This window comes from Haliotis rubra, unplaced genomic scaffold (genome assembly GCF_003918875.1).
Source record: "Haliotis rubra isolate DU_JTF1 unplaced genomic scaffold, ASM391887v1 Scf168, whole genome shotgun sequence".
NCBI classification, from domain to species: domain Eukaryota; kingdom Metazoa; phylum Mollusca; class Gastropoda; order Lepetellida; family Haliotidae; genus Haliotis; species Haliotis rubra.
Genome location: NW_025765647.1, coordinates 1,649,537 through 1,669,091, shown reverse-complemented (window position 1 = coordinate 1,669,091; position 19,555 = coordinate 1,649,537). Strand labels below are relative to the sequence as shown.

Here is a 19,555-nt window from a genome sequence, read left to right as displayed (position 1 = left end):
TTAATCATGCCCTAACACACACACGCACACACACACACAAATTCACATACCATTTTAACATGGTAGGGGACCAGTGTCTGGTGGATAATTATCTGATATGACTCATTTTTAATCATGTTTTTAATAATTATGTGCTCTCTCTCACCACCGCACCCATATGTTGCAAATTCTCATTTGTCCATGCCCACCCCCATCCCAATCCCTCCACACACACTCACACCACAACACACCCGTCTCGGAAAATAGCTGACTTGGGCCTACTGAGTTGCAGTAACACAAACAGTTAGTTCATATGAATAAACTCGTATTCCAGCCAAGGCCTACATCGAGTTTATACGACGAGTGCATTTTCTTTGACGCACCTTTCCGCAAGAAATTTGAGCAGAACAGTTTTAGGCAAAAATAAGAATGAAGACTCAACCTATCGACTAATGCATGTGCATGCATTACTGAAACAAACAATCATCTTCAAAACAAGACACTACCTCCACTAAAATCGACTCACTTTATTACTAAATGACCTGAAACATAAAGACCCCCCGCCAACTTTCCACCATTTGTCGACCATTTTGGTTATGGTAATTAGCAGTTGTATAAAAAAAAGGAATCGTATTAAACGGACCGTGATTACATGACGCTCTGAAGTCGGAGGAAGGGGAACGAACTTTTAGCAGTTTCTATTTGTGCCTAAATACGTTTTAATGCGTTTCCACTCCAAAACAACTACACACTTAACACTCACCTGCAACCAACGTCGCGTCCGGAATGCAACTCTCTCGGTCTCAGTCCCAAGTTGACATTTCGGCCTCTGTGTTTGTTTGGAATGTCGTAAGGAATGCCCGATATATAGCATCCTTATAAAGTTTAAGTTTTGCCTATTCGTATCTATATTTTGCCAGAGGTTAGGTCTCTTTCATAGCACTTCTTCGAAAAGTGTCACGAACTCAGATGGCCGTGCGTGGAGGGGTTCACAAAATCCGCACGACGACGGTAAACAAACTATGCCCTTCCTCTTGTCAAATAGAATTTCTCAGGAAATGTACATCCGTGTTGTTTACGCAGTTGGATAATCATTAAAACTCGAAGTGCAGTTGTCAGTTTCCAATACATAATCACAGCAACACTTCATTCAAAATATTGCGCTTCGTGTCACTTTCAACTCGATGGCGTATTCACTACTGAAATGTCAACACACTGAGCGGACTCTCGGGTATGACGTCATACCGCTAAAAATAAAAATATGCATACGAGTGTGCGGGGCTAAAGTGGTTTTAGTTTTGGTGCATATTTATAATTTTTATGACTATTTTTCGTAAATGGATGGTGCAGATGTGGTATATATTCATGTTTGAATGGCATTATGTAATAAAAATGCATAGTGTTTAACCTTTTTAAAAATCCTTTAAGGGAGTACCAAAAAAGGGATCGACATTTACGGATGCCGAGGCTCTCACCAATGCAGCTAATAAACATGGCCACCCAAAACAGACCACATCTCCATGGTGACACTGTAAATGGCACGGAAGGATAAAGCAGGGGCGGATACAGCTTTTTGAGAAAGGGGGGGTGCACACTATTGAGAAAAGGAGGGGTGCACACTTCATTTTCACCCGAGTTTCAATGGTCATTTAACAAAGTTTCAGCACAAAAGGGGGTATGCGCACCCCTACCCCCACCCCCTCTGGATCCGCCTATGTAAAGATCAACGTTAGATTCCTATAAACACAGACAAAAGTAAATAATGTCGCTGAATACTCCCAGCCAACCACAACATGATTTAAAAAATAATGTCTGCAGAGGAACGGGGAACTGTTGGATCATCATCTGTTCTTGTCACCTGGCAATACATTTATGCAAATCTTTGTTTACCTGCAATCAGGGTTGAAGCGATCTCGCTGACATACGGCATGACACGTAGAAAAACAGAATCTGATTAATCCATAACAGGTTTCGCAACGTCTCGCGTTGTCAGTGCTTTTCGGTAAACGTTCTTGAGTAACCAGCGACACAGCGCGGTCCTGAACGGAACTAATCACACAACTGCATGGAAAGTGACATGTCAAATGCACGATGCAAGGGTAAATGATGAAGAACCCGAGATAAAGAAGCTCATATAGAATGTCAGCGAAGTTCACATAGGATGTCGGAATAAGCTACCAGGTCAGTCATGTATCGTTCACACACACCGACCCAAATAGTCACTGACGCGTTAATACCATTCAAAGAAGTTGCCATCTTTATGTAATCTGTATGGTGTTCATATGTGAATATATTATTGTGAAAATAGTATCAAAGAATAAAACAAGAATTTTGGGTAAAACCCCATTAAGACAGTGAAACTGTTTCACCATCCCCTGAACCCCTCATCGTTTTCTTTTGATGGCTAAATGATAATGTTTTAGACAATGTTTCAAACACGAAAAACAATGCTGCAAAAGGAGCGGACGAAGGTTCTAATATATTTTCAAAACACATCTTTTGATAATTGTGCAGAAAACTACTTATTCGAGTAAAAATAAAACAAATATTCCTGTCCGGAACAGTTTACTATTATAAAAACACACCACACAAATCCCACTACTTATGTACCGCTATCAAATCTACTTATGCAGGTGTATTTACAGCTGATAGGTTTCTGAACAACATTCATAGATCCTTGACGAACATTTAGTTATAAAGTGAGCATATCCTGCTCCACAGGTGACAATGGTCAAAACACGTGCAATGGCAACTCAACTACCCTGAGCAAACACGACAACATATTATGCAATTGAAATTTGGGATTTGAATTGACATAAGTTTGGTCACAGAAACGCCAAATAGAAATGTCCTCTACCCGTGTACCATAAACATTTGTTAATGCTTTCCCGAAGCCTTTATACTGTAACTGTCTCTTCAAATCTTTGAAGGAGAATTGTCGGTTGTACAACGTCATATACCTCAGAAGATCAATGTAGTCATGGAATTCAAACATTCAGCGCCAAACAATAATGAATCCGACATATCCGAGAAAAAATGATGTCCGAATGATTCACTATTTTTACTTTTTAAGTTCCCGTGGGTTGGTTTTTTTTCAGGTGAACAATTGACTAACCTTTGCATTTGTTGTTTACGGGTAAAGGACTTGTTCACCTTTTCGGGAACACCCGTTATCGTCATTATTACAGTGATTCACAAACACATGTTCACGATAAATTCGGAATTGTACAAAGGACACTGCATTGGCAGATATATGGATGTACATGTATTTCGTTTAGTAGGGAGTGACGTCTTTGATTGGCATTCTATAAGTTGAGGAGATGAAGGATGAATGGGGACAAGTATTTATGGATATACAACTTCTTGTTCTGTCAACCTCTTCTATTGTATAAACAACTCATTTTCGCCTCATACATCATCTGTTGTCCAAACTTCTCTTGTATATATCACCCAAAATTACTTCTCATGTACCACTTGCTTGACAACGACATTAGAATCTATGTCAAAACGTCGCCTATACAGAATAAAGAAGTTGTATATCCATAAAAATTGTCATCATTCTTCAAGTATAGTGAGTTTAGTTTTACGCCGCGTTTAGCAATATCCCGGCAATATCATGGCGGGGGACACCAGAAATGGGCTTCACACATTGTACCCATGTGGGGAATCGAACCCGTGTCTTCGGCGAGACGAGCGAACGCTTTAACCACTAGGCTACCCCACCGCCCCGACTTAATTAGTGAAGCACAGTCGCCTGTACGGGGAAACTGATCACCCGGGGCACTATAAGTACCAAAGAGCACCTCCTGTTCTAAATATTTTATTCCAAAGAGATATTATCAAATAGAAAATCCAGTTTTCTTATCGGGGTACATGTATCTGAATATAACTGAGTATAGCTGAGTATAGCTCACAATTTGTGTCAATTGATCCTACTCTTCACCTGTATTCATTTTTAAGTATAAGTGAGTGGCATATAAGTCCAACATGAAATATGACCCAAACCGTGCATCAATCTTATTACTTTTTGACTTGACTCTAAAATCTGAAGACATTTCTGTTTCTCTTTTTGTACTTGAATCCATAGATCAATAAGAATCCGTGCGAGAGATATATTGATGGGTCCAGCAAATGTACCTCCAATCCCCAGTCTCCAAGATTAACCACAATGATTTTTGATTTAATCACATTCGTTCATGTCTACAAGAATGTAGTTCAGTTATATTCACATGCCCTGTTGCTTTTCTATATGACAATATCTCATTTAGATAGATCTATAACACTTGGGTGAGTGAGTTAGTTTACGCCGCGCTTAGCAATATATCAGCAATATAACGACGAGGACACGAAATGGGCTTCAATATTGTATCACATATGGGGAATCAAAATTCTGACGTGACAAATGCGAACGCTTTAACCACTAGGCTACCCTTCTGCCCCTATAGCGCCTAGACAAGGAGAAGATCCTCGTGGTTATTTGTAGTGCCACTCTCTCAGCTGTCAAGACACAAAACAATAACCAACTTGTGTAAATCAAGATGCTTCCGGTACGATAGGGGACACTTAGTCTTGATCAACACCTGGTGTCACTATGGATACAGAGGAGTGCTTACTCACTTATAAACACCTGGTGTCACTATGGATACAGAGGAGTGCTTTACTCATCTTATAAACACCTGGTGTCACTGCTTACTCATCTTATAAACACCTGGTGTCACTATGGATACAGAGGAGTGCTTACTCATCTTATAAACACCTGGTGTCACTATGGATACAGAGAGAGTGCTTACTCATCTTATAAACCTCTATGGATACAGAGGAGTGCTTTACTTCATCTTATAAACACCAGGTGTCAATATGGATACAGAGGAGTGCCACTCATCTTATAAAACACCTGGTGTCACTATGGATACAGAGGAGTGCTTACTCATCTTATAAACACCTGGTGTCACTATGGATACAGAGGAGTAACTCATCTTATAAACACCAGGTGTCACTAATGATACAGAGGAGTGCTTACTCATCTTATAAACACCTGGTGTCACTATATGATACAGAGGAGTGCTTACTCATCTTATAAACACCTGGTGTCACTATGGATACACTTACTCATCTTATAAACACCTGGTGTCACTATGGATACAGAGGAGTGCTTACTCATCTTATAAACACCTTATGGATACAGAGGAGTGCTTTACTCATCTTATAAACACCTGGTGTCAGCACGTAATGCCAGTGATTGATTCATGCACTTTCCACGTGTCCTTTATGTTTAACACACAGTTGAATCTGTGTCGTGGTAATCGATACTGCGTACTTTCTAGCGTTGACTTTATTTGTTGAAAAATACGTGAATATAATTTTATAATGACGCATTTACTTAATGCTGATATAGGCTCCTTAGGTCACTAATTGAATCCTTTGTCATGCAACAAAGCACCCAAAACATTATCGTGCGTGTACATTTTCACAATATGTGCACATGCAATCACACAAGCTTGCACACAATGTCCACACATTATAGTGCACCATACACCCTCATGACCGATCGACATGTACTGTATTACAGCCCTAATGTCTACTGGGGCACGTCCCAGTGTCACTTGCATCTTGTATCTCATGGGCCGATTCCATTTGCCTGATTCAAAATTAATGATCCACAAATATGAATTATTTGAAACCAGCTTCCGTTTCGCAGCGGTAAAAGCATCGACACAATTGATGCCACTACGAGACCGCTTACCTGGAACTGCAGGCAACAAGTCCACAAACACAGGAGTTAGCATGCGTCGCTATCAACGATGCCATTTAAATAGTTTCTTCATAAATACTGAGAATGAATGTGTTCGACGTGACGAGCTACCGCTTTAACCACTAGGCTACCCTACTGCCCCTGAAACAAATAAGTTTCCACAATGCTCCATGTCTGCAAGAATGACTGTACCATTGTTTAATGGTCATGCACTACACGATGGGTAGCCTAGTGGTTAAAGCGTTCGCTTGTCACGCCGAAGGCTCGGGTTCGATTCCCTACATGGATGCAACATGTGAAGCCCATTTCTGTTGTCCCCCGCCGTGATATTGCTGGAATATTGCTAAAACGACGTAAAACCATGCTCGCTCACACCACAGTTAGTTAAACCAAACTTAGACCTGATTTAGTTAATATGGACAGGAAAACCTTTCTGAAGAATTGATTTCTATCATTTTTGAGTATACTAAGAGGTGCTATGGCATTACTGAATAATTAAAAAAACATTGAATAATACTTAAACTCAAAACGACCGTTAATCAACGGAAGCAATATTTTCAGCACATCCACACACGATGTTCAATTACTTGATTGTAAGAGATGTTTTGCAGATATGACAGGTGGGAATTGTTTTTGATATTATCTGTATTATACTTACTAATACAGTAGAGACGGTGGGGTAGCTTAGTGATGAAAGCGTTCGCTGGCCATGCTGAAGACACGGTTTCCATTCGCCATATGGATACAATGTGTAAAGTCCATTTCTGGGGTCCCCCGCCGTGATATTCCTGGAATATTGATAAAAGCGGCGTAAAACATACTCACTCACTCACTCACTCAATCAGCATAAACTATGCCTATAACGAAAACGCTTAAAACAACTGTTTCATGTTTGTCAAATCGCGCATAACGAAGTACGGTTATAACGACTAAACATGTGGTCAGTTCGAGATAACCATAGTTTACTGAATCAACAAACAAAGGGCTCAAACTTAACCTTTTCCAAATGTCTTAACCAATGGGCATAGGTGTGTTGGAAAAGAAATAATCTTGAAGTATTTTCTTTGAAACTAATTATGCCAGCTATTGCAATAGTTAATGTCGACATTTACTGTAAACTATTAGTTTTTAATGTGAATTTAAAAATGTGTAACTGTGATGACCACTGACTGTGATTGTGGCCTGACCAGTAAATATTTTTTACACAGCAACAATGCGTGTGGACGTAAAGATGGCGGACACTGGCACAACAGATAAGCAGTCAACAAAGTATGGACTTAAAGATCTGTGGGATGAATTTACTCACTCCACAGGCCTTCATGCAATGGACAAGATTAAAGCTCCTTCGGTCAAGCCATTTTAGCATTCGTGGGTAAGTGTACTTGTTCCTGAAATTAACATATTATTTGTATCCAATGATTTGGTTGGTTTGGTAGGTTGGCATGTTGTTTAACACAGCAATATTCCAGCTTTATGACAGTGGTCTGTAAATAATCGAGTCTGTACCAGACAATCCAGTGATTAACAACATGATCATCAGTCTACTGGGCAACTGACTTGGTAGTGTGTAGTGATTGACCGACCTTAACTGAATAAAGAGTGTGTAGGGGGGATTCACCGATCTAAATAAATACAACACAAACCGAGTGAAAGAACTCCAAGATGGTTGCATCCGTGAAGCTCTGGGTTAAAGTGATCTTCAGCAACCCATGCTTGTCGTATGAGGCGACTAACAGGATCGGGTGGTCAGGCTCGCTGACTTGGTTGGCACATGTTGTCGGTTTCCAGTTGCGTAGATCGATGCTCATGATGTTGATCACTGGATAGTCTGGTCTAGATTCGATTATTTACAGACCGCCACCTTATAGCTGGAATATGGCTGAGTGTGGATTAAAAGTAAACAACTTTGGGTGTGTTTCATAACAGAAGTCTGACGTCATCCGTGAACGTTTACTCTTTTCTTGAAGCCCACACAGGGGCTTGTAACGCTAAAAACTGCCATCAATGTATGTACTATCACTAACGGGGTCCCAGCACTATATAAAAGGAAAGGGATGTAACGAGGTCAACACACCAAGTTCGTTTCAGGGCGAATTCAACAATGCCCACTGTATTTATCCCATTTAAAGTATGCACACATATCAAGCCAATAGATTTACCTACAAAATAAGACAGTTTGTAAATAATCGGGTCTGGACCAGACAATCCAGTGATCAACACCAAAACCATCGATCGACGCAATTTGGATACGATGACGTGTTTCAACCAAGACAACGAGCCTGTCCCCATTCCCGTTAGTCACCTCTTACGCATGTTTTGCTGAAGACCAATTGTAACCTAGATCTGCGCGCGTCACAAACCATGTGAATATAAATCACTATCATTTGATTCAACAGGCTCCTGTGGGTGTTAGCTATCTGTTCTACTACCGCGTTTCTCATCTACAACCTTATCGATGAGTTAGAGCTGTATTACAGTTATCCCAGCGTCACCAAGGTAACAGCCAAAATAACGCCCTTCGTTGAGTTCCCTGCCGTCACCATCTGCAACAGATGCACCCTCAACAAAACCCGTCTGGATGTTTACCCTGAAATGGAAAAGTATTTCTTCAATGTTTCTCAAGAACTGATCAGAAATAGATCATTTTCTGAACCAACTTCAGATTTGTTTCACAAACCATTGTCGTTAGAATGGTGGAGGAATGTTTCCATGGAAGGAGCCAAAATGCTGGTGTCATGTTCCTTTGGTGGTGTAGATTTTGACTGCATGAGCAAGTTCAGACCTGTTTTCACCACTAACGGATTGTGCTATAGCTTCAACTACAATGACACTGAAATTGTCAAAGCGTGGACGGCAGGTGACGATGCTAACCTCGTCCTCGTTTTCAACACCAACCAGAACGACTACACATACAGGGCTAACATGGCTGCGGGGATCAAGGTAAACTGTGTATGGATAATTTGTTTTGTTTGTTTGTTGTTTAACGCCGCACTCAGCAATATTCCAACTATCTGAGGGCAGTATGTAAAAAAACGAGCCTGAACGAGATTATCCAGGGATTGACATTTTCAGCATCGTACTAAGCATTAAGTTTGGATTACGATGACATGCATCGACCCGTGGCCTCTTACGACAAGTATGGGCTGCTGATGTCAAATTCTAACCCTGATCTTCACGGGATCTTGATAGTGTAAAATATGCAGGTGATATGTATAAGGTCCTGTATATATTTTCAGGTGCTGCTTCACAATCCTCGACTACACCCAGACGCTAGCTCAACCGTCGTGATGGCCTCGCCCGCATTCACAACATATGTTTCCTTGCAAAAAGAGGAGGTGGGTGTATCTGAATATGCAAGAATACATAGTAACTGAGTGAGTAAGTTGGAATTTCATCGCCGCTTGGTACAGTATTCCATTTTATGACGGTGTGTCTGTTTAACGTGGGAGAAAAACCCGAAGTAATCGTGGTATCTGACGTCTACAACTTTGGTGAAACCAACACGTTTTATTACTGACAAACGTGATAGCTTAACTGAGGTGAACAGGGATTTGATTGGTTGGTTTGTTGTTGTACGCCGCAGTATTCAATCTATGTGGCGGCGGTCTGTAAATAATGGAGTCTGAATTAAACAATCCAGGGATCAACATCATGAGCATCGATCTGCGCAATTTGATATAGATCACCTATTTCAAACTGAGATCTATCCCGATAAATAACTACAAAATACTGTGAAACTTATTGATTATTGCATCTGCTGAGTGCAGCGTTGAACAAGAAACAACCCGTCTTTTATACAGCTTTACATTTTATATCAAATTTATTTATAACACATTTTATAACCACGTCATGTAACGCAGTTCTCTCCATACAAGCCTAAATATAACATTTCTGATCGTTTCCAAGTGTTATTTGCTATGTTTTAAGGAAAACACTAACTGTTGTCCTTAATTTGCAGTTTATGTTCCTGCCCAGCCCCTACAAGGCATTTGGTAATGAGGAAATGTATGGACGCAACTAATCCCGAGTTTGTTAATCCTCTCAAGTACTATTCCCCTACACCTACGACCATTGCTTCATGGAGTGTGTCCGTGTCAAGGCCTTCAATGAGTGTGGATGTGTCGGCCCATCAGATCCACGTAAGTTTGTTTTGATTGATTTGTTAACTTATGATACAACCTCATGTGTTATTCAGAATGTACATCTCTCTGATTTTCTTCCCTAATGAGCGAGGTTGCAGGCAAGGTGATCCATTATCACCACATTTGTTTCTGTTTGTGGCTGAAATCCTTGGATGTGTGATAAGACAAAATAATAAAGGTTATTGTAATTGATGAGCAAGAATATTAGTTAGGCTAATATGCTGATGATACAGATTATTTTTGGACGGCTCAGAGGATAGTTTATATGCTGCGATTGATACAATTAATACTTACTACAATATGTCAGGGTTAAAATTAAATATAGATAAGACTAAGGCAATCTGGATTGGCTCTAAAGCTGGAGGCAGCTGCAGATACATACTTTGTCAAGACTTGAATATAGAATGGCAAAAAAATGAATTCAAAGTTTTAGGAATCAAATTTACTCCTGAGTTAAATCATCTGTGGGTTATCCACACAAAGTTACTGTTATTAAACCACTGGCCCTTTCAAAATTGGTGCATATCTTCAACACTTTACCTAACCCACCAGATGAAGTTATTGCTGTCCTAGAGAGAATATTTTTCAGATTTATTTGGGATAATAAAATTGACAAAATCAGACGGAACATTTTAAAAAAGATTATATAAAGATGGGGGTTTACGCATGATTGATATCAAAACCTGGTTTAATGCCATGAAACTATCCATACTCAGACTATATGTCAAAAAAGCAAATGTAAGTAACCCGTGCAATTTTCCATTAAAAGATATACAGTCAAATCCCGATGAGTCGAATCTCTGGGGACCAAGTAATAGATTTGACTTATCGATGTATTCGAGACATAGGTATGTCTATGAGGTAGAAAAAAAGATGATCCAGTCCTAATTCCTCCGCCTAAGCATTTGTTTACCTAATGATTTCCCTATCACCAATAGGGGCACCTTATCAGTTCCAGTCTGATTAGCACAGACAGTGATTTCCGTAAAATCACTAATCTGCCTTTTGAACCCCCCCGCCAAAGGCGGAAAGGTGTGAGCTGCGCTGGTTTGTTAATTGGATCAGTTTGCTAAACCAATCAACTTCTCATTGACTGACTTCGGCTTATGTATACAAGATTGCTGTTGTTTGAATCTCATGGGACCAAATTTTCTTCTCGAGTCATCGTGTGTATTTATGAGTCGAATTCGTGTAACCGGTATTCAAATGATGACAATTATAACAGGGAATGGTCGGGACCGACAGGTACTTCGAGTTATGCGTAATATTCGAGACACCGGCATTCGACTCATCGGGATTTGACTGTACATGTACTAAAGTATGGCACAAATGTTCAGGATATTGTTGAAATTGAAAATCCTTTTTGGAGGGATGGCTTGAAGGGATGGAAATCATACTGTACTAAAAACACCATTGAAGATGATAACATAAACGAAATCTTATCCCAACAAATATGGCTCAATCATAACTTTAAAAACCCAAACCACTTTATCAGACACTAGGCTAACAAAGGACTTGTAAATATTAAGGACTTGTATGATGAACAAGGTTTGGTCTCTTTTGAAGATTTGCGAAATACATATGGGATAAGGGGTACATATTTAGATCTTTAATATATTTTATGTATTTTACCTGAATCATGGGAAAAGACCTTAAAAGGCTACAGATATATGTTTACAAATGATCTTAGTATAAACTCCTTACAAAAGGATTTCATGACTTCAGCGAAAGGTTCACGAAAATTTTATGATAAATTGCTATCTAATAGTCTTTTACCACATATCTGCCATAAATGTGAAAATATATTCAAATATATTGTTTTTGAATGGCCTTTGATCTTAAATTTATATGATGTTAAACTTTCAGATTTTAAATTTAATTTTTGCATGGAATTGTTTATACCAAACAAAAACTTTTAAAGATGAAACTGTGTACTTGCTGTAATGAAGCGGATAAAAAAAACCAGGTGTCATATATATTGCGAATTCGAGGAAGCAAAACAAATTTGGAATGAACTTCAAATTTGGATTAATCAAAACCTACAGGAATTGCAAATGACAATATTTCACGTTTGGTTTGGTACTCTGAGTATTAACACACAACTTAACCATACAATACTTTCTGCTAAAAGACACATCTATATTTGCAACTTCCTAACTTAGAAAACTTTATAAAGATTTTAAAAGACATATTCATGGTTGAACAAAATGTATATCCAAAAGAAACAACGTTTTTGATAAATTCTAAACAAATGGTCTCCTCTATTCCGATTATTAGATCCAGAATGACCATTGTTAACCGCTGAAATTTGATGTGCAATATACTCATATATTTGATGTATCAGCAATGTCAACTACACATAAACTCGAAATTTGTATTGATCGGAACAGTAAAAATGGTTTTTTTAAATAGTTTGTTGTGAGTTTAGTTTTACACCGTACACAGCAATATTACAGCTACATGTATATGGCGGCGGTCCGTAAATAATCGAGCCTGGACCAGACAGTCCAGTGATCAACAGCATGAGCATCGATCTACGCAACTAGGATACGATGACATGTGTCAACCAAGTCGGCGAGCCTGAACACACAATCCCGTGAGGCGACGTAAGTGTGTACTGATCGTTCTCTTACTCTTACTGTGCTTTGGAACTCTCTCCGATCCCTTGTGTCATTAAAAGCTCTGGCACAATTGTCAGACTTAAAAAACACTGCTTTTCTCAGTATATTACTTATAATTGCATCTGTTAATACTCCAGGTAAACGACCCACATGGGTACAATTTGTGAAGCCCATTTCTGGTGTCCCCCGCCGTGATGTTGCTGTAATATTGCTAAAAGCGGCGTAAAACCAAACTCAGTCAGTCAGTCAGTCCAGGTAAACGTAAAACACTAGAAAATCGTCGTCGTCGTACTCCAGGGTAAATATTCTGTAGCGCTTTGATCATGCCTTAGGGTGTGGAATAGGCGCATTATAAATATGCATTTATTATTATATGTTATTATTATTGTAACTTACATGTACGAAGATAATACTTATATCTTATGTAGATTATACTTTCATCTGAGTAGATGATGCTTACATGTCCTGTCACGCGACTCGTGTGTGTGTTTCTCTGGGCAGAATCATCCACCAAAAAGAACTGGAATCTTCGTATTAAGTCCTCTCTACGGAACATCAACTTTAATATCCCAAGCCCAGATACTCTGTTGAATAAAAACTGTTACTAAAACTTGTACATAAAGTCTCCTTTGAAAGTTACGTGTCAGAGTGTGAGAAGAAATTACAAGCAGACACAGCACGTCGAGGGTTGGGCGGAAACAAACTTCGATCATACAGAACCTTTAAGACTTACGCCCCAGAAACGTATGTTCGAATCCCGATATCAAGAGCACAGAGAAGTTCACTAGCAAAATTCAGATGCGGAGTTGCGCCCCTTAGAATCGAAACAGGTAGATATGAAAACACCCCAGTGGAGGGGAGAGTTTGTTTTAACTGTGCAGAGTGTGTCGAGGATGAAGCACGCGTTCTTTTAAACTGTCCACTTTATAACGAAGAGCGCAAAAACCTCATCACAGCTAGCAGGGATAAGTGGCCTGATTTTGATTTTTTAAATAGGGAGCAGATGTTTAGTCGTATCTCACTTTTTACACTGCCAAAACCTGCCATGACATTTTAACGAAACGAAGAAGCATTCTTTATATGTAAATATATACGTATCTTTTTATTTAAATGTACATATTGTTCATACGGCAACTATATACATTTTACTATTTCTTAATGTATTTTATATTGTAGTTTTATTGTAAGTCTCTCATAAATCGCTGCGCGATTGGTTGTTTCTACATGCTTTCATGTGTACATTGTTAACGGCTGAAAAAAGATGTAAAACAAGTGAGACTGTAATAAAATAATCTGTCTGTCTGTCTGTGTTATGCAACATGGCCGTAAGTGCCTGCGCATTTGTTTATTCAGCTCATCTAGTTGAGCCGTGCGTCCCCTGTGTCTAATTTGTGCTTGTTATGCATTGTAATTAACATCTTTTAACACTTATGTATGTTTCCTCTTGTAGAGGAGTTTACTAGGTTTTTGTATATGTGACTCCCGTCACTGTATCTGTTTTTATAAGGGAGATATAAGCGTTTATGCCGCTCCAGCCTATATGTATACCCCTTATTATACCAGGGTTATGATTATACTAACTACAACATTGTACAAACTATTGTCTCAATATCCACCTATATCTATTTGTAGTACAGCTCACGCTCTTTTTATACATGTATTCCCCTTCAATGTACATACGCTTACAAGTTAGTTATAGTCGTTTATGTACCCAAGTATTAGCACACTTCTTGCTGGTCAGAGGCTAGATGCAAACTTTCAGCTCGCGTCGTGTATTGTCCCCTGCGACGTCCGCGCGTTTACGTTATAGCTGGACGTGGCCAGTTGTCCAACACACTTGGGAAGGTCTAGACTGCTTTGTGCATGTCGACCAGCTACCAAGTTCGCCGCATCGTGGGACGACCTGAGGAGTGAGTGAGCTCAAGACTGTTTTTTGTGATGGTACATCTTGCTCTGGTCTGTTTGTGCGATTGGTCACTTGGGGTGTTAAATGTTTATTGGCCCGATACTCTCCCTGTAAGTGGCAGTAGTTAGGTCCTTATTATCCCCCACTCGTTAGGTGTCACCAGTCAATATATGGTCTCATCCCTGAGCTTGTCTATTAAAGCGAGTTTACTTAGGTAGCTACTTGTTGTTTTTTAGCGGCTTGTTGTTGTGCTTGAGGTTCATTCATGCTTGGGCAGGTACTTAGCTTTAATAAATGGTTGTATCCCACAATTTTGTTGTGTATTTGAATACTACTCTGGAGCACTTTCCGCCCAGTCTCCCTGGCCGGTAGTTGGCGCCGTGACGGTACGAAGATGATGCTTACATCTTTCGTAGACGATGCTTGCATGTACGCACATGACGCTTACATTTAACGTAGATGATACTTACATCTACGAAGATAATGCTTACATCTTACGTAGATGATACGTACCTGTATGAACATGATGCTTGCATCTTACGTAAACGATGCTTACTTGTACGAATTGGATGCTTACATCTTACGTAGATAAAACTTACATGTACGAAGATGATGCTTAAATCGTACGTAGTTAATGTTTACATGTATGTAGGCGAAGCTTGCATCGTTGATATGATGCTTACATATACGCAGATGATGCTTATAACTTACCTTGATCATACTTACATGTACGTAGAATATGCTTTCATCTGCGTAGATATTCTGCTTACATGTACGAAGATGATGCGTATGTCTTACGTGGTTGATGCTTTGATCCCAATATATATTGTTGGTATCGTGTGTACGGTATTATTATTAGACATACATCACTACACTTCACCATCATACCAACATCATCAACTACATCATACCAACATCATCAACTACAATATATATTGTTGGTATCGTATGTACGGTATTATTATTCGACATACACCACTACACCCCACCATCATCCAACATCATCAACTACAATATATATTGTTGGTATCGTATGTACGGTATTATTATTAGACATACATCAGTACACTTCACCATCATACCAACATCATCAACTACATCATACCAACATCATCAACTACAAATATATATTGTTGGTATCGTATGTACGGTATTATTATTAGACATACATCAGTACACTTCACCAACATACCATCATCATCAACTACATCATACCAACATCATCAACTACAATATATATTATTGGTATCGTATGTACGGTATTATTATTAGACATACATCACTACACGTCATCATCATACCGACATCATCAACTACATCATACCAACATCATCAACTACATCATACCAACATCATCAACTACATCAGTACCACCCATCTAAACACCCATACATCCTTTCTGTTAAGCTAAAGGTCAACGATAGGTCATTGTCCATGACATGAGTTTTCACGGATACTGTGCCAGCTCAAATTGTTGATTATAAAGGACCAGCAATATGTAAAGGCTCCTGTGACGAGATGGTGTACTATAGGCGTAATTTGACCTGGAATATCTAAGGGCTTAGGTCATTCACTACAAAAAGAGAACTTAGACACAGTAAAAATGTTTGATATTTGTTGCAGAGGATGGTCGCATATGCTCTCTGGTGGAACAGCACAGCTGCTACGATGCCTTTGTCAGTAAGTATCACTACCATTTACGTGTCACGATATTCTTTGATGTTCTGGGTGGATGGGAAAGATCTGTTCCCAAACGTCCTTTGAGATTAAATCAGATTCAAGCAATGAAGATAAAGTGTACATTGGTTAGGCTATCTTGAAAAATAATACATTTACGTATTGTTTTTGCAGTAAACATGAGAACTTTTTTTCTTTTTAGACAAATTGTCCATTGTTTCCATGTTTTGGATCAAGAAATAAAGTCTCCCTTAGTGTGCTCGTATGAGATAGTGGAATAAAGTCTAGATGAGGTTTGGGGAGGACAGAAGAAAACTGCATTCCTTTCTGAGACTGCTAAACTTCAAGGAGATCCTTAAATATTTTCATCATAATGCTAACATTTGTATAGCGCCGATCATCCGCTCAAAGGCGCTTTGTTTTGAGATTCCGAAGACATTTGGTGTTTCGCTTTCTTTGTGCAACCACTTCATTTGATTGGTAATCCTCTCTCTGACAAAAGCCATAAAGTTGTAAAATTGTTTTCTGGTCAGAGACACATTGTAGGAAGAGTGTGGCCCAATCTGCAGCACAATAGCAACTGGTTAATACCGTTATTTTTATAGAATATTGTTTGTAACGCATTACTGCTTCTGAAGTAAATTAGTTTAATACAATTGATGATACACATATTAATGTGTGGAAGCACAATTTATATCCCAATGATTAATGTACTCGCAAGAGTGACAAATAACTTTGATTTGTTCATCATTTATGACCTAGACAGCGAAGAGAAGAACACAAGGTAGCAAGACGATCAAATCACCTACTGGTTTATCTATAAAGGTTGTTTCTGTGACAGGAAACATGCTGGCCTTATAAATTATTTAAACATGCGTAAAGACAATATGTGCATTAAATTAAAGAATGACAGATCAAAATGGAACGTTTTGTAAATTAAACTAATTACAGTTTGTAATCATATCGCAACGTTTACTTATTTACCAAGGAAAAATGTCAAAGAACGGTACCTTCGTTAAAGAATGTGGTTGTGTCGGTGAGTGCACCCTAAAAAGGTACACCGCCCAGGTGTCCTCCAGCTCCTTCCCAGCAAACATCTGGACCAACAGCGTCCTCAACACCACACAGGCCCGGGACGAGGAGACTATGGCGTGAGCGTTCCGCTTTGTCCAATTGCCAAAATACAAATTTATCGTCTTTGATTTGTTTCAAAACAATTAACTGCATGTGATACACACTCATGCGTCAGGTTTCCAGGTTGGTACATTGCCATCTTTGTCTCAGTTACGTCCCTTATATGCCAAGGTCGCTGCTTATAAGTACTGTTATAAGTAATGTGGCGACCTCAAAATTGATGCAAACAGTGTGCGAATAAAGCCGTACGCAATGGAAAACCAACACATTTCAAAGACATTTTATACCATTAAAATGCATTTAGAAATTTAGCAAATTTAGTGACAGTATATGATGCAATAACAGTGTTAATTGCAACTAAGTCATGAACAATAACATTCACGTAGCAGCAACTCTTGTCAAAATTCAACCACAGGCCCATATAAAGGCTGGATAATAAGGACCCGTGAAGATCCGGATTAGAACTGATCTTCAGTTAACCATGCTTGGCGTAAGAGGCGACTAACGGGATCGGGGGGTCAGACTCGCTGATTTGGTTGAAACATGCCAGCGATATCGTATCCCAATTTGCGTAGATCGATGTTCATGCTGGTGATCACTGGATTGTCTTGTCCACACACGATTGTTTACAGACCACCGCCATATACATGTAGCTGCAACATTGCTAAACTAAACTGACTAACTCACTCGATATCAAGGATGGAAATATGATCTTCACTCTGGTATAATGTCAGAGGAGGGACTCATTTGCTGGCCCACGTATATCGTCTAAGTACCGTCTAGAAAGGCCCATGCGATGCTGGATTAGTCGTTGGTTTAGAATGTCTCCATGAAACTTGAAGTCTAAACGGCTAAAAAATACTATATACACACCACTGATTACCTTAGTTCGTAATACATTCCTAAAAGTAATCTTTTTGAAGCAGAATGTTTTGAACTTCCAGGGAATCGTAATAGAAATAATACTGTCATATAACGGCTCAAAAGCCATATTATTAATAATAATAATAATAATAATTTTCTTGTATAGCGCCTAGTTTCCATCACAGATGCTCAACGGCGCTGCATACATCGTTAAAAACTCAATAAGTGTGAAAAGAGTTCGGTTATACTTCTGAGTCCGTTATCATGCCACGTTCAAATTCGCGGATTTCACCTAAGTGTCAATGCCTGTATTTGCTGTTATCCAGGAACAACTTTCTGGAGTTGAGAGTGTTCTACGACTTTATTATGTTGAAGTCCACAACACAACAAGCTCAATATACAGCGGCCTCACTCTTTTGTAAGTGGATTACGTTTCAGGATTAATTTTATCATGTTAGCATAGATCCGTTTCCAACACGTCTTGGCATTATTCACCCTTGCAAGGGTTGCTATGTTTTCTAAGGCACAGACCAGTATTATCCCAGCCTTTACCGACTTTAATATCGAGTAGACGATGTTAATGTCCTAGTCTGAGTCTTTGAACTGAAAAAATGTTTGAAGCACATACACCAAAGCTTTCTCGCACAACCGAATCGACACAAATTGGTTTTGAAAAAAAAAATAAGAGGAAAAGATGAGGCACAGTAGAATATATATTAATTTAAAAAATCTCAGCATTGGAAACACTACTGCATTTAATGTTTATTCTTATTCAATGAACTATAACGTCATTGCAATAAAGTCAACGTCTCCAACATCTGCAGAACCGGGTGGCGTTATGATATGGTGGAGTTTGATGGGTTCTTATGTCGATGTAGATGTTCAGGCAATTGTGTTGTTGTTTCAGCCAATATCGGGGGCCAGATGGGATTGTGTCTCGGAGCCAGTATGCTGACAGTCGCAGAGATCACGGAGCTCTTGGTGTTCATCATCCTCTTCCTCTGGGACAAGTGTAGAGGAAGAAGAGCTCGTAACAGAATCAACAACTGGTAGATAGGACGACATCCATTCTGTTATGTCCTTACACTACTCTGTACAGTGCACACAAGGCGTAAAGATGCGAGTAAGAACTGGCCATAAGCATTTGTGTTTCTGAATCACTAGCGATTAGTCACCGTGAAGATCCAGGTTAGAATTGGTCTTCATTAACCAATAGTTGTCGTAAGAGGCGACTAACGGGATCGGGTGGTCAGGATGCGTATTCCAATTGCACCCGAAAACAACACCTGAGGAGAACGTATGATACAAGTCAAAATGGGGAATTGCATTTAGTCGCTGACTGAAATTATTGTTCACTAAAGGTCTGTGAATCATGCTCACAGCATATATATCCTTAAATCGTTTCAGACAAGTCTCACGTAACAAGTCTCTTGTTATATACGCCTTTTAGGTTTTACTGTTACCTACTAAGACTGGTAGT

At 39.2% G+C, this 19,555-nt stretch overlaps 1 pseudogene; it reads left to right on the top strand.

Moving 5' to 3' along the window:
* Positions 1-7,606: 7,606 nt before the first annotated feature.
* On the top strand, positions 7,607-17,222 carry LOC124272264 (annotated as a pseudogene).
* Positions 17,223-19,555: the final 2,333 nt, after the last annotated feature.